The 15,796-nt window shown below is 35.3% G+C and overlaps 1 pseudogene; it reads left to right on the forward strand.

Annotated features, from left to right (window-relative positions):
* Positions 1-1,470: 1,470 nt before the first annotated feature.
* LOC113777047 lies at positions 1,471-12,331 on the forward strand (annotated as a pseudogene).
* Positions 12,332-15,796: the final 3,465 nt, after the last annotated feature.

A 15,796-nucleotide genomic window follows, 5' to 3' on the forward strand; every position in this document is an offset into this window, starting at 1 on the left:
TAGTATATATTTAAAGGGAAAAAGTTAAAAAATTCAGATGTTTCATTGATAGAGAGAGAGAGAGTAGCTAGCCCCACCTAAAGACCAAGGGTCCGAGATTCTTCTCTATTCTTCTACGTCAATTGATTGCTAATTCTACTAGGAGCCTGGGCAGGGAGCGAACAAAGGTGTGGGGATCCTGCGGTGGAGGAAGCTAGAGCTATTAGGAAGGGTATGTCCATAGCCATGAAGAATGGGTGGAGGGACATAATTTTACAATCCGATTGTAAAAGTGTGGTTGAGAAGATCAAATTGGAAAAGGTGGAGGATCCTCGGGCCAGTGCTGTGTTATTTGACATCCTGCATCTGAGGAAAGAGTTTCGGAATTGCACTTTCTCTTTTGTCAGACGGAATGGCAATGTGGTGTCTCATTCTTTGGCAAGGTTTGCCTTAAACTTAGTTGCTGATATAGATTGGAGATTTTCCTTTCCTAGCTGGCTGCTTCGGTTAGCCAACATTGATGTAGGAGCAGTTGCTCCAAGTGATGTAAACATTTTATGATTTTAGTGGAAATCTGTTATCGGTTGAAAAAAAAAAATTGATTGCTAATTGCTCTCTCTCTCTCTTCATTTTTTCGTAATTATATATAAATAATCGCAGTTGTAGTTGTAGCTGTATGTCCTCAATTATTACCAATGCATGCACATGCTTATCGCAATTGAGTTGTTAAGAGGATAATATATATATATATAAGAGAACAGTAAACCGATTTCTTCTTCGTGATTGCTGCTCCTGCTGGTGGTTTCGCTGGTATGTAGTTTTTTCCCCCTTTTGTGTTGCTTGAACTTGTTCTGAATTAATTTTTTGGTTGCTTGGACTTTGGACTTTGATTAGATTACATTCCTGATGTATTTTTCTTTTGAAACTGATATATTTTGGAATTTATTGTTATTGATTTTGCTGATTTATTTATTTTTTGGTATTTTTGCAGTTCAGGTTTAAGTTTGGCTGCTCTTCTTCTTCTTCTTCCTTTTTAGTTCATGATTTTCTCTCTTTTGTTTATTAAGATTGTCGGAATGATTGACTAGGCAAAGGATATATAATGGAATGTTATGAATTTGTTAAGTTGTGTGAATTGAGAAAATAGACTAGTATTTGGAAATGTTTTTATGTTCCGATCATTTTGGTAGTGAATTTTATGTAGTAAATGCCAAATTTGTTCCTGTGTAACCAGAATAAGTGTGGCTTTTTGAATTAATTTTTGGGTTTAATTGGAGATGATGGTGTACCAAATAGTTGAGCAAGGGGTAGTAAATGTCATATTTGTTCCTAGTTTCTGAGACTGCTGATCAGCATTTTGTTTAACCTCGGATAAAGGGTTCGATCAAATTTTACAACATAGTATCTTAGATTGCCTTCTTGAAACTGAGTTTGGAGTATGACGATAGCTCATGGAGTAGCATTTGTGAAATAGAATTTAAGTTTATTGGCCTGGGAGTTTTGCGTTCTCTCTAATATTAAATACTGTAATTTTCCCAGCTTTTCTGGAGGTCTTTCACTTTTATGAGCTATATGCATTATCACTTCATTCCCAAGTTCAGTGCTTTTAAGGACTCGCTGTTCCTTTGTTTGTTTTATCTCGATTTTTTTTAAGAACATTTATAAGTTTTTGTTCGTTCTTGTGGTAAGCTAACAGATAATGTGTAATGTCCTATTCACCAAACGTGATTTCTTTCTGGTTGTGTTTTGGGATTCTGTTTTCAATCAAATAACCTTTTGAATAATGCAGCTTGGAGGGTTATAGCCAGTATTACCATTGATGAGGTCGTTGCATTAGGAGTTGTTGGCCATTTTTAATTTGGACAAACCTCTCCTGCAGGTATATATTGTTGATGTATTTGGTGGTCACTTTTGTTTTGATAATTGCTGTTTGTATTCTGTGGAATGCATATTTTTTCACATTGCGTCACTGTGGACGTTACGTTATTTTAAATTTGCCTAGTATTGTGAATGATTGTTCCACCATATGGTTTAATTGAACAGGGAACATTTAAGCTCAGAATCTCCACCCCTTCCGCTCCTTCAATTTTGGATTCCTTGAATGCCCATTGTTACATTGCATTGTAAATCATTTATTTTAGCTCCTTCAATTGTAGGGGTAAAGGATAAAAATCTAATCATACTGACCAGAAGAAGAGTGTTGATGGAGTTGGGTTTACATTACCCCAGTAATTTGGATAATTACTTGTGCACTACCCCATGTACATACATGTTCAATTAATTGGAAAATATAAGCTACAGATGCAAATTCTAAAACTCTAGCTTCTTTGACAGAAAAATGACTATTGCCTCAACTTTTTGGGACCATGCTTGTATGTTGTTGGCAGTTAGCAAATAGTGATGCTGATTGAGCTTAAAGTCTGTTAACTTGCAACTACATTGCTTGATGGCATCAAAAGAGTTAATTTCAAAATGATTTTCAAGCTTATTAGACCCCTTCTGAGATTTCAAAGTGTACTTCCCTTTTCCACTCAAAGAAAAACTAGCATTACTTTATCACATTTCGATGGACTAGTTTAACATTTTCCTGATAGGAGACTCAACCCAATGTGCAAACGATTCAGTGATGGAAATAAGAAGGGGCATTTTTGTTTATTTGATGGCTTTGCTGATATATTTTTCAGCTGATTAAACTGGAGGAATGGGTATATTACAGCAATTTCATGTTACCAGCCACCAGTTGTTTTTATTCCTTGAGCCCTTCCTAATATGTCAAACAATCATTTTGGATGCTTAACTAATTGAGCTGTGCTACTGGGGTTCCTGTGACTTATTTCCATAATAGTTTAATGGGATGAAGCCACTTTATGCTTCTTTTTATTGAATTTCAGTGATTTCCTTTAACTGGCTTTTAGAGTATTTGTTCTGTGCAACCTTCTAGCATAATCTGCTTAATTGTGTTCTAGAATTGAATGTAGATTCTTACTACTTTTTCCACATTACTATCAGCCCTTGGAAAGAAAAATGGCTACTGACCTTGTCAACGCTGCAACAAGTGAGAAACTCTCTGAGATGGATTGGATGAAAAACATTGAAATTTGCTAATTAGTTGCATGTGACCACAGGTATAACCATTTTCAGATACCTTTATATAGCAGATAATTAACATTTTTTGGTCTCTCTGTCTCTCTATGCATGTTAACAAAGAACTTGCATAGTTCTAAGATTGGTTTCAGTAAAATTTTGTTCTTTATAAGGTCTTGTCTCGATTGCTGGAAAGATAGCACAGGTTGCATACAGTGAATGGCTTAATTAACTCTTGTGCTTCTTTGTTGCTTGTGCATTTATTGAAATTTTTAGTTCTCATCCAAGATTTATTTTTGTATTCCTGTTTCACAGAAAAGCTAGAGATGTAATCAAAGCTGTTAAGAAATGCTTGGGAAGCAAAAATGCTAACACCCAACTACTAGCTGTAATGGTGAGCATCTTCTAGGTTCAAAATCATGTAACAAAACTACATGTTTTCTCTTATTATAAATGAATAAGCTTTCAAATTAGGTGGTACACCAAGCAAAATTTTTTACTCACTGGAAGTTGTAGCAGAATTTCATATGGATTTATGTAATGAAGAACGGGAAATAGTGATTGTATATCTATTGAGATGTCTTCTTCTTTTTGTTAGTTTTAATATTTTACTGGATACCAACGTACAAATGGATGTGTTTGAGCTATACATGACTGGTCTAATTTAACATGCTATAATTATTTTCCATTATGGACACTCATTGATTTGTTTATGGTGACCGAACCATGATTCATTTGGTACTTGTTCAACATCTGGAAAACATGGTGGTCCTCAACTGAAAGACAAGCAGATATTTATACAACAGGAATAAGTGCATGCTTCATCTCCCGTGTTGTTCTTCTATCTAACGTAATGCTTCCTATTTAATGGGTTGAAACTATTTCATACACAACTACTCCATTAGATTTAAGTTTCTGCCTGCAAAAAAGAATTTTTAATTACATGAAACTTGTTTGAGGGCATCTATTACCCGGGCTGTTTCCTGGCCCCCCTCCCTATACGAATGATGAATGTGGGAATTTTCATGGCTTTAATCTTTTGTCGGCATTATTTCAAAGAACTATTATTAATCTGATATTGGAATATTAGTATTGCACCGTCAAAACGGGTTGGTTTCTGCATGACTTATTGATCATGCAGTTTACAGTCTAAGGTTTATGTTTTTGATTGATCTCTAGTCCTTTTTCTGCTATGCTTTCTTGGAATTTAGTACTTCAAATGATCAGGTACTAAATCTTTTTTAAATAGTCAGAACGATTAATAATTTTTAGTATTTCAGTTGCTGGAGATGCTGATGAACAATATTGGAGACCAGTCCATAAGCAGGTTATAGACGCAGGAGTCCTTCCTGTACTTGTAAAGATAGTAAAGAAAAAGGTTTGTCCTTTCTCTGAGCCAAAACCCAATTTCTTGTTTATTCAGTTTTTGCTTAAGTTAATTTTGTGTCCTTGATGTTCTACAGTTGGACCTGCCAGCACGAGAGAAAATATTTCTTTTGTTAGATGCTGTGCAGACGTCTGTTGGTGGTGCTTCTGGGAGATTTCCTCAGTATTATTCTGCATACTATGAATTGGTGGTGGCTACACATCAAGTTGTTTTGTATAGTCAAATCTGTCTGATTATCTCTTTAGTAGTTATCCTCGTCAATGAAAATCACATGCTGGTTAATTAACTTGGCTTTCATCTGATTCTCTTCTATTGCCACTTTTGCAAATCTGTTTTACAAAATCCTCTTTAGTATCTTAAATATTTGTTGATTTTACGTATAATTTATTTCGATTTCTGATCCACCAGGATAATGCTTCAAGATGTTTGGGAGAGCTTTTCGAGGTTCCAATTTCCCTTCTAAGCATTTGATTTAATTTGGATCATTTTTGACAATAGGTATTTTGGGAGGAAAATATCTAGTCACCGTATTATGAGTGACCAACTAGTATTTATAGGAGTACAAACCTAACAAACTATTTACAAGAATATCCTTACTAATTTATTATCTACAAGAATACTTATATTCTCTTAACACTTCTCCTCAAGTTGGAGCATATATATCATAAGCACCCAACTTGTTATAAAGTATTTCACTCTAGAGCCTCTAAACTCTTGGTAAACAAATCAGCCAATTGATCTACAGATGGTACATGAGATGTCATGATGACTCCATCAATCAATTTCTCTTGAATGAAATGACAATCAACTTCAATATGTTTTATCCTTTCATGAAACACTGGATTAAATGCAATATGAACAGTTGTCTGATTATCACACACTAAATTCATATGCTGTTTATACTCAAACCCAATTTCAAGTGACATGCTCTTCAACCAAACCAACTCACACACAGGGTGAGCCATAGCGCGGTATTCAGATTCTGCATTTGATCTGAAAACAACTGTTTGCTTCTTACGCTTTCACGACACTAAATTACCACCAACAAACACACAATATCCTGTGGTCGATTTTCGATTTGAGGTAGAACCAGCCTAATCTGCATCACTGTATCCTTCAATATCAGTATATCCATGATTTTGATATAACAACCCTTTTCCAGGAGTACTCTTAAGATATATGAGAATCCGTATAACAGCATCCCAATGACTAGTACGAGAGGCCTCAAGAAATTGACTCACGACACTCACTGCAAACGAAATGTCAGGTCTCGTTACAGTGAGATAATTTAATTTACCCACAAATCTTCGATATTGCCTAGGATCATCTAGTAATGCACCTTAATCTCCAAATAATTTCACATTAGGATCCATAGGAGTATCCACAGGTTGGCAACCTAACATCCCAATTTCGCTCAGCATATCGAGTATATATTTTCTTTGACATAAATAAATCTCATATTTAGATCGAACTATCTCAATACCCAGAAAATACTGTAAATGACCTAAATCTTTGTCTGAAAGTTTGCTTGCAGATTGGATTTAAGTTTCTGGATTTTCACAACATCATCACCTGTAATCACAATATCATTCACATAAACAACTAATAAAATCTTACCAGCATTAGAATGTCGATAAAATACAGAGTGATCTACTCTACATCTTGTTAGACCGAACTCCATGACAACACTACTAAACCGGCCAAACCAAGCCCTAAGAGACTGTTTCAACCCATATAAGAATTTTTTCAGATGACAAACCAACCGCAAATTCTCCCCCTGAACAATAAAGTCAGGAGGTTGTTCCATATATATCTCTTCTTCCAAATCTCCATGTAAAAATGCATTTTTCACATCCAACTGATGCAATGACCAATTATAAGTTGCTGCCAAAGCGATAAGAAGACGAACCGAGGTAATCTTTGCAACAAGAGAAAATGTTTCTAAGTAGTCTATTCCATACACTTGAGTAAATCCTTTAGCTATCAGGCGAGCTTTCAATCGATCAATAGAACCATTAGGCTGTACTTTTATAGTGTATACCCATTTATAACCAACAACAGGCTTACCAGAAGGAAGAGAGACAAGATCCCAAGTATCATTTTGTTCCAAAGCAGACATCTCTTCTTGTATAGCTAATCTCCAACCAGGATGATTAAGAGCATGGGTAATAGACTTAGGAATGGAGACAGAATCAAGTGAAGCAACAAAAGAAGAATATGACATAGAGAGACGAGAATAAGAAACAAAATTAGAAATAGCATGAGAAGTACAATGTCTCTTACCTTTGCGTAAAGCAATAGGAAGATCTAACTCAGAGGAGGGTATCATACCTGGATTTGAAGATTGAGAGTTAATTGGTGAAGTGCGTGGCATATCAGGAGCTTTCTCAACCATGGAACGATGAGAATAAACTTGAAGGTTAGGATGAGATAATCGAGCTATGGAATCTGGTGGACTAGATAACTCATGTAATAAAGAGGAAGGGACTGGTAAAACAGGAGAGAAAAAAGAGGGACACTGATCTAACTCACAAGACATACTGTATTTCATAAAATATGGAGTGGATTCAAATAAAGTAACATCAACACAAGTAAAAAATCGATTTAAAATTGGACTGTAACATCCATATCCTTTTTGCGCTCGTGCGTATCCTAAGAAAATACACTTAATGGCACGAGGATCTAATTTATCTATCCCGGGAGCAAGCTGATGAACAAAACATATACATCTAAAAATACGAGGAGGTAATTTAAACACAGGTTCATGAGGAAAAAGAATGGAGTGAGGTAACTGTTCTCCAGTTCTCACATGACTGGTTGAGATCAAGTTTTGCTGGATTTTTTACACGAACAAAGTGGCAATCAATTTCGATATGCTTTGTTCTCTCCACTTGAAAAATGGTTTTGCATCTTCCCTTAGCCAAACCTTCTTTTCTTCCCCATCAATGGGTGGGTCATTAGTGAGATGATCATCTCTATCGATGCTGCGCAGATATATCCGAATAGTTTTACTCCAATCTAAAAAATTTTTTCCACTCAATTTGTGTTCAGTAATTTTTGATGTTGTAGGAATAACATAAAAAATTGCTGTTTTCATCTCTCTACTACTACCTTTCATATCTGCCATTATAATTCACACAAGAAAGACCTAAAAGTGACTCAATAGGGTCACGTCAAAAGACAAACTGTTATATATCTGCCATTATAATTCACACAAGAAAGACCTAAAAGTGACTTAATAGGGTCACGTCAAAAAGACAAACTGATAACAGAGCCTGAAGCTCTGATACCATGAAAACTAAGAAAAAGGGAGAGAAAATACTCTTCTTCATATCTTTGGACTACAAAATATACAAATATATATACACAAGTGTAACCTAATTTAGATTCTAAAATCATGCTAATCTGAATCAATCTACTACCTAATTAATATATGATACTATAATCAAATCTTTCATAATATTTACAATATCAAATCTTTCCATAATATCAGATCACATATCTTCAACAGATTACTTGCTAATTGTGTATTCCAATTGGGGGCTTTTTTTCCTGGAGCAATGTTTTTCATTATAAGCTCTTTAATAAGAAAAATCCCACCAAAAAAATAAAATTGTATTAAAAAAAAGAAATTTCCCATGTTATAGGACTCAATTTTACAAAAACTTTAGTGCCAAGTTTAGTGAATTTAATATATGACACTTTAACCTTACATATGAGGTGGAAATATGCTCTTGTTATACCTTTTGTGGATAAATTAAAGTTCATTAAGCTTTAAAATCCTGTAATATGTGTCTTAATTGCTAACAGTAAAAGCATACTGGATGTGAAAATATGTCTATTTAAAATCATGTAACTATGTGTCTTAATTGCTAACAGTAAAAGCATATTGAATTTGTTGAAAGATGCAAAAATGTGTCTAAGGTAAAAGCGAGATGCAAAGAAAAGGGAGATCAACACTTCGTGAAATCCTACATACCAAAAAGAAAAAAAAGCTATATGACCATATCTACATCTTTGTCGAGATGCCATTTGATAACCTCAATAGGGCCATTGTGCTCCTACACTGTCTGTGGAGCTAATTCTGCAATTCCTGATTTTTGTATTGTCTTCTCTATGTTAAGTATGTTTAGAGGAATAGAAGTTCATTTATCACATGCTCTGTTCACCGACACAGTTTTTGTTACCCCATTAATTTTGGCAACATTAAATATGCTGCTAGTTGTGCCTCCTTTTGCTCTGTAGTTTCTTGTCATCTTATCTTTGTTGTTTTGAGACTGGATGCTTATCTTATATTATGTCTACAGCATTCTTTGATCCATGGTCACATATTGATTAACAGCTTTGCAAGCCTTAGCAATTTTTTTTTGTTGACTAAACCAATAAGTTGATGAAAAGTTGAAATTATTGGAAAAAATTAACCTCAAAGAGGGAGGGAGAAGGGGAGCGGGGGGAGAGAACGAGTGTGTGTGTGTGCCCGCGCATGCATATTTGTGCGTGTGTGGATGCATGTGTGCTGGATATCTCAAACGCATGCAAAATTGGTTGTAACTATGTTCAATGTGTTTAAAAACAACTATTTTGTTCGGTGTTTCAGAAAAACTCTCCTGGCTATTTTATTCTGTTTTTAGACAAGACTGTGACATGTTTCTCTATCGTATGGCGTGCTCATTTTTGATGCTTCACTGCCCTTTTCTTCTCCAGTATTCTTCAGAAGGCTGGAGCTGCACTGGAGGTTTTAAGAGAAGTACTTGATGCTGTTGATACTAGACATCCTGAGGTTTGTTGCTTGCATCTATAGTTGTTTCACCTTAGTGTTCAAAGTTTTAATTGAACCTGTCATTTCTTCTACAATGGCATGATAAAGTTTTAAACTAGTCAAAGTTAGCTAATCCATTTCTTTCTTCTTTTAACTTAAATTTCCTGATAAAGGACCTGATTATGTTCCTTCATTAGCAGTGCTGTTTTTGGACTTTACGTGGTTTCCCATTGCAGTAAGTCAGTTCAGTTATTTGTAATTTTTCATCTTCCAGGGAGCAAAGGATGAGTTCACTCTTGATCTTGTGGAAAAATGTTCTTTTCAGAAGCAACGTGTCATGCATCTAGCCATGACTTCTCGGTAAGGATGCCTTGGTTGGCAATAATTTACTTGTTCAGCTAAACCTAATATGAGTCATAGGAGTTGCCTTTGTTTCCTCTACCGCCCTCCTCTCTCTCTCTCTTGCACACAGAAGAACACAACAAAATCAAGTAGTTTATCACTTTTTTCTGGCATTGTCTGTTCAGAGATGACAAGAAAAATAAATGTTCTAGATCTATGGAAGAATGAAAATTAGGTGGTCTAGAATAATTAAATTTTCAGTGAAGTTCTGAGAATGAGTTCCACCTATTTTTGTGCCTGCAGAATTTGTATATGTTCTCCCTGGAGGTTTTTCCATGTGTAACATTTTGATGTTTTGAGGAGTGCATTGCTCAAGCACAGTTAGCTAGAGTTGGACTTGCACTGACTTGTTTTGCTCCTTGTAAGTGACAGATCTAGAAATCCACTAGTCATATACGAGCCTTAAAAATGAGTACATATATCTTTAGACACTGGATGCAACATGACTGGTAGTAAGGGATGAGCTATATTACAAAACCTACTTAGACAATTCCGCCATTGAATCATGTTGTATGCACCTACATGGAGTCGATGCCTAGAAGCAGTTCTTGAACATCTTCTTGACGCCGAGGCTGAAATTTTAGATGTCTGCGGATACTTGTTGAGACATCTGACAGCTGTATAGATGCCTGACAGAACACTGCATAAATGTGCAGCATACTGGTACGAGTTATCCCACACATACGAAGAGATAGAAATGTAGTCAGTAAAATCTGCAGTTGACTTAATTTACTATACATATGCTTGAAAGACAACTGATTAATCAGAATATATGTTGGTCAAATAATTGGAGGAAGGAGGGGGGGTAGGTTACTGAAATTGATGAGTCCAGTTTGTGTTGTCATCAACCTATCATCTTGTTTGAGTGGCCTTGCTAGTTTAATAAAATGGACAGTGAAGTCCTGAATGCAAGCAAACAAGTAGACAGGAAAGGAATTTTTTCACATTGTTGTACAAATGTATTGGTGTAATGTTGTAATTTCTTATGATAGCCTTATGCCTCATGTCATGCACATTTTGAAATGTTGAGCTTGACTTCACATCTTGTTAAGAAAATATTTATTACTCTAAGCTTGACAAGTGAAAGTAAAGTTTGACTTTGGATCAGAACTTAAAGTAAAGAAATGACTAATGGTAGTACTTGATTTCCTCTTGATTACACTTTTCATCCGTATGCTAATATGAGACCACAGGGATAGGTGATCATGCTTGGCTATTAACATACCTTCTTGTATCCTTGATCCTGTGTATGGACAAGAAAGTTCTCTGCATCTTGTGCTAGAAGTCTATCCGAACAGACGTCGAAGTGGTGCTTGGATTTCTTCCTCTGGCTTCCCCTTAAATTACGTGCAAATATTTTTTTGGGGCCAAATTATTTGCAAATATACTTCTGAAGAAAGCTAAGAACTTAGAAAAGAGGGTAGGAGGCAGTACTTGCCGTCTCCTTGCTGTTTCAACTTTCAATCATTTATTCTTCTCCTTATTTTTACATGTTTTTGATTTTTTTCTTTTTTAAGTCAACGGTAGATCTTCCATGTATAAATGTAGATGCCTCCGGTTGGGACTCTGAAAATCATTTAATCTTGATACTTTAATTTTAACTTGTGCTTCATTGTGTGCGGTTATAGTGCTGAGATAATTCTTACAACAGTTAATCTGTCTGGAGTAGATTGTAGTCACTTGCCTTGCCTAGGAAATTTCTCATTTTATTGAGCTATCCTGAATAAGCATATAATGCTGAAGCTGCTTCTTGAGAACTCTCGTTCATCAAGAAATCGAGTTCTCATAGGATAAACTTCCTTTCATTTATTTTGCATTTTTGGCGTGCTTATTTGGTCTTGGACTTGAGACATATTTCCGTGGTGATTACTCATGGCAAGGGGTAAACTAGCATCTAGTTATGTCTTTTTGATTGGGAGCATGACGTATTTTGCGGGTGCAAAGGAGAGAGTGGAAATGGAAATAAGAGGTGGCAAAATTTTGAAAACTTCGGAAAAATAATTATTATAAGGGACTGTTAGAGTCTGTGTGTTTTACGGGGAAATTTCATATTTTGATTTGTGTTGTTTGTCTATAGGGATGATAAAGTGGTTTCTCAATCAATTGAGCTGAATGACCAGCTTGAAAGAGTTCTCAAAAGGCATGATGCACTTATCTCTGGAAGGCCAACATCCACATCAATTCATGTTTACCATGAAGAAACAGAGGAAGAAGAGGAGGCTGAACAGCTTTTCCGCAGGTATGATCTCTTGATTGCATACAAAATCTGCTTTTATACTGGAGCTTAAAAAGTCCTGGTTACGTAGTTTTACTAGTTTGATTAATGTACAACACAATCATTGGTAGGATTAGAAAAGGAAAAGCCTGTCTTCAGCATGAAGATGAAGGCCCTCAAATTGATAGGTCACTCTGTCAGCTTGGATCTTCTGCACGAGCAGAAATACTTAATCGCCCGCTTATATGGCCACTGACTCTGGGACCAAAGCAAGACTCTAATGGAAGCAGACCGGCAGTTGCAATTCCACCACCTCCCGCAAAACATATCGAGAGGGAAAATTTTTTTTCAGGATAACAAGGTGGATGGTGCTGCTCTTGCTAGTCATGTTAGGGGTCTTTCTTTGCACAGTCGAAATGCAAGTACTAGTTCTCGCAGTGGCAGTATGGATTTTAGTTATGACAACTGTCATTGATCTTGTATTTCCCAATTTTTGGACTTTGAGGATGTATTTCGTGACGCATGCTTTCATGGTGGTCTTTATTGGTTGTTTTCCAAAGGCGTGTAGCATGCTTTTGTCTGACTGTATGGAGCAGCTGAATCTGCATGGAGCAGCTGAATTTTCCGCGATAGATTAGTTCCTTAGGATAATTACTCCAATGTTAAATTTTCCTTTCTTGTTCTTTTATAGGAACCAAGTTGTTTGTTAACTAATCGTAACGCCAGGGTTTGCCATTGCAGAATTTTTCTATGAAGTATTTATTGGCATTTCTGTTGATATTAAATGATATTTGATGCATCGATTTATATTGCGACTCTAATGGTCTTCTAGAGCACGTGAACAAGCAACTTCGTAGAGTATAGATGCTCTTTCTCTGGTAATGAACTTAATTATATGGAAGTGAATGTGAGAAAACAATTCTAGGGAAGATAGGAGTGTGTATTAAAGCGGCTCAAATCTCTGGAGTTGTTTGGTAGAGTTGGTATAATTCAAGTCCAGGGCAAGAAATACTAAAAAATTGTCGAGGTGGTAGGTATAATATAAATAATTTCTTTGGAGATTCTTGTGCCTCTCCCATGATTTATATAAGAATTCACAGTTGTATTGAAAAAACTTGCAATGTCTTTCCTTAATTTAGCAGTTCTGTCAGATGAAAATATCTAAACAATTCATTCCAAGTGCTAAAAGTATTGGGGGAATGAGAATTCAACAATACCTTGGCTTTATTATAGAGTGAATATTGAACCAATTTAAAATTTGAAGTTTTTCTCCTAACTCCATTAGACTTAATTGTATCACATATTTCAAGAAAATTCGCCAAGTGTGCATTAGTACCTTGAATAGAGTTAGTTTCACAATGATCTTGTTGAATCATTTGGATCAAGGATGGCTTGATTTCAGAGTCATTTGCATTGACCATGGATCTTGTGCTACTAGTTTGCACACCCAAAGCACTAAGCAGTGCAAAGTCATGCAAAGCCCTTTAATATATTTCTAGCTGTTCAACTCATTCCTCCACCCTTTTTTCTTCCTTCTTTGACTCTCCCTTCACCCGCCTTCTTGTCTTTCTAGTTGTTGTTTTGAATTCTGGATCGGGTTGAGTAGTTAGGAGCAAAAACCAGTGCATAAACTATTGATAGGGTATAAATGGTAGCATTTTCACGTGTAAATTGTTAGTTAATCATGATATTTGAACTCTAATTTGGATAGAAACTATTTAATTTTTATCTTATGTTGTTCTAATTGGTGGAGAGCTCATTTGAGAGAAAATGGACCACTCTTACAAGTTTGGGACAAGGCAAACCGAAGAAAAGAGTAACGGAGCAAGACGAAACTAGAAGAAACAAGGGCTGCAGAATTTACATGGATTCACGGGTGGTCTAGCACTGGTCATCAGTTTGGACTTCATATCGGACTTATTTTGATTCATTTGAGTTTTGAGCTTCACCCAATGACCGGCACTGGACATAGGTTGGTCTTCAGGGGAAATTGGCTTAGTCACGACTTTTTTCAGCTCCAAAAAGCATAATCCTACTATATTTGGGTTAGAATTTTAGAAAACTATGAATAGAGATTATCTAGAACATTTTTATGAGAAAAAGCATTAGGCCAGTTTTAGTTCATCACTTTTCAAATCCTCTTCTTGAGAGATCTAGATGAAGAGGACACAACCAAGAATCAAGGAGTGATCAACATGAAGATTAAAGCATCAAAGATTGAGAAGTTTTTTTTTTTTTTTTTTACATTATTCTCCAATATTGTATTTGTTTCCTGAATTCTTGATTTATATCATGTTTATGTTGAACTAATTTGTTTCTAGAGCTAGGATTTTGTGAAAGAGTATTGGTTAATTATTTTGGTTAAATTCTTAACATTTGCGATGATTTATCTATTTTGGTTTTAATTACATGTTTGTGTTTAGCCATTATAGACATGTTTTTAGGGTTTATATTGAATTGAAAAGGGATATAAAACTATACACTAGATAGACAAACATACTTAGCCTAATTATGAGAATAAGTTAGCATTTGTATGATGTAACTAAATCATCTAAGATGTTAAAGACTACAATTAAATACTTATGATCTTAATGAGATGTGAGATTTGATTGGGCCTAATTATGAGAATAAGTTAGCATTTGTATGATGTAACTAAATCATCTAAGATGTTAAAGACTACAATTAAATACTTATGATCTTAATGAGATGTGAGATTTGATTGGGCACAATTTAGATGTATTACAAGATAATCTAAAGTACCTTTATGTGATATATTCTTGGTTTGTTAAAAAATTAACTGGATAATTAATTCAAACTTTAGATCAAAATCTCAATGCTGGTCTCTTGCCAATTGTGTTCTCAACATTATCTAATTTGACTTGATTATTTGTTTTCTTCCCTAATTTTTTAAAAATAAATCCTTTGAATTTGAATTTTATTGTTTTCTTTTCATAATAATTGAAGAAGAGAAAATTAACTCGTTTTTGTAGGTTCGACCCTTATAATACTCCAGGTAAATTATTATTAGATCGACTCTGTGCATTTGTAGAATTTATCAATCAAGTTTTTGGCGCAATTGTCAAGGATGACGCTTAACTTTCTAGCTTTAATTATTATTTGTGTTTATTCTTGACCTTTTACTTATATTTTATTCATTATCTTCTAGGTACTTGTCACCTTGGAGTTCAGTAAGCCGGGAAATTTAGATAACCCCGAGATGGTAGAAGAAAATAGGAACAATGGCAACAATCAATGGCAGGTAGTATCACCATGTGCTTCACTTGTAGGACTTCAATTGAAGGACATCTAACATCCGGTGGCAGTAGCATCTCCTCATTGTATTCGTCTGAGTGATGAGGTGAGGAACTATGAGTCAAAGACAATCCATTTTAACATGCTGCTAGCTTTCCATGGTCTTTCTAATAAAAATTCCCTCATTCATTTGATAGTTTTACTTGGTGGTCTAAACCTTTCCTTTGCATGGAATTATAGAAGATGATCTTAGTATGAAGTGCACTCCTTTTTGTCTCAAGGATCATTCAAAGTCATAGTTGTTAAATTTGCGAGAGGAGTTTTTGAAAACATGGGAAGATGTTTATAATATCTCTATGACAAAGTACTATTCACCTCAAAAAACACTTGATTTGAGGAACAGGATTCGTACATTCTCTCAAGTGGAAGGCAAGCCCATTCATGAAGCTTGGGAGTAGTACAGGTTAGTACTTGCTTAATATCCTCATCATCAGTATTCCTTGGCATTGCTAGTACAATTCTTTTATTATGGCTTGGCATTTACAATCTAGAACATGGTGGATTTTGTAGCAAGATAATTTTTTGGAGATAAGACCTCGGAATATTAAGCTAATGCACAATGTAGTTAGATGAATCTAGACATATTCAACACTTCCCCTCAAGTTGGAGCATACAAATGATATGCGCAAGCTTGCTACATATATATTTTATTTGAGAA

The sequence above is a fragment of the Coffea eugenioides genome, chromosome 7, assembly GCF_003713205.1.
Source record: "Coffea eugenioides isolate CCC68of chromosome 7, Ceug_1.0, whole genome shotgun sequence".
NCBI lineage: Eukaryota > Viridiplantae > Streptophyta > Magnoliopsida > Gentianales > Rubiaceae > Coffea > Coffea eugenioides.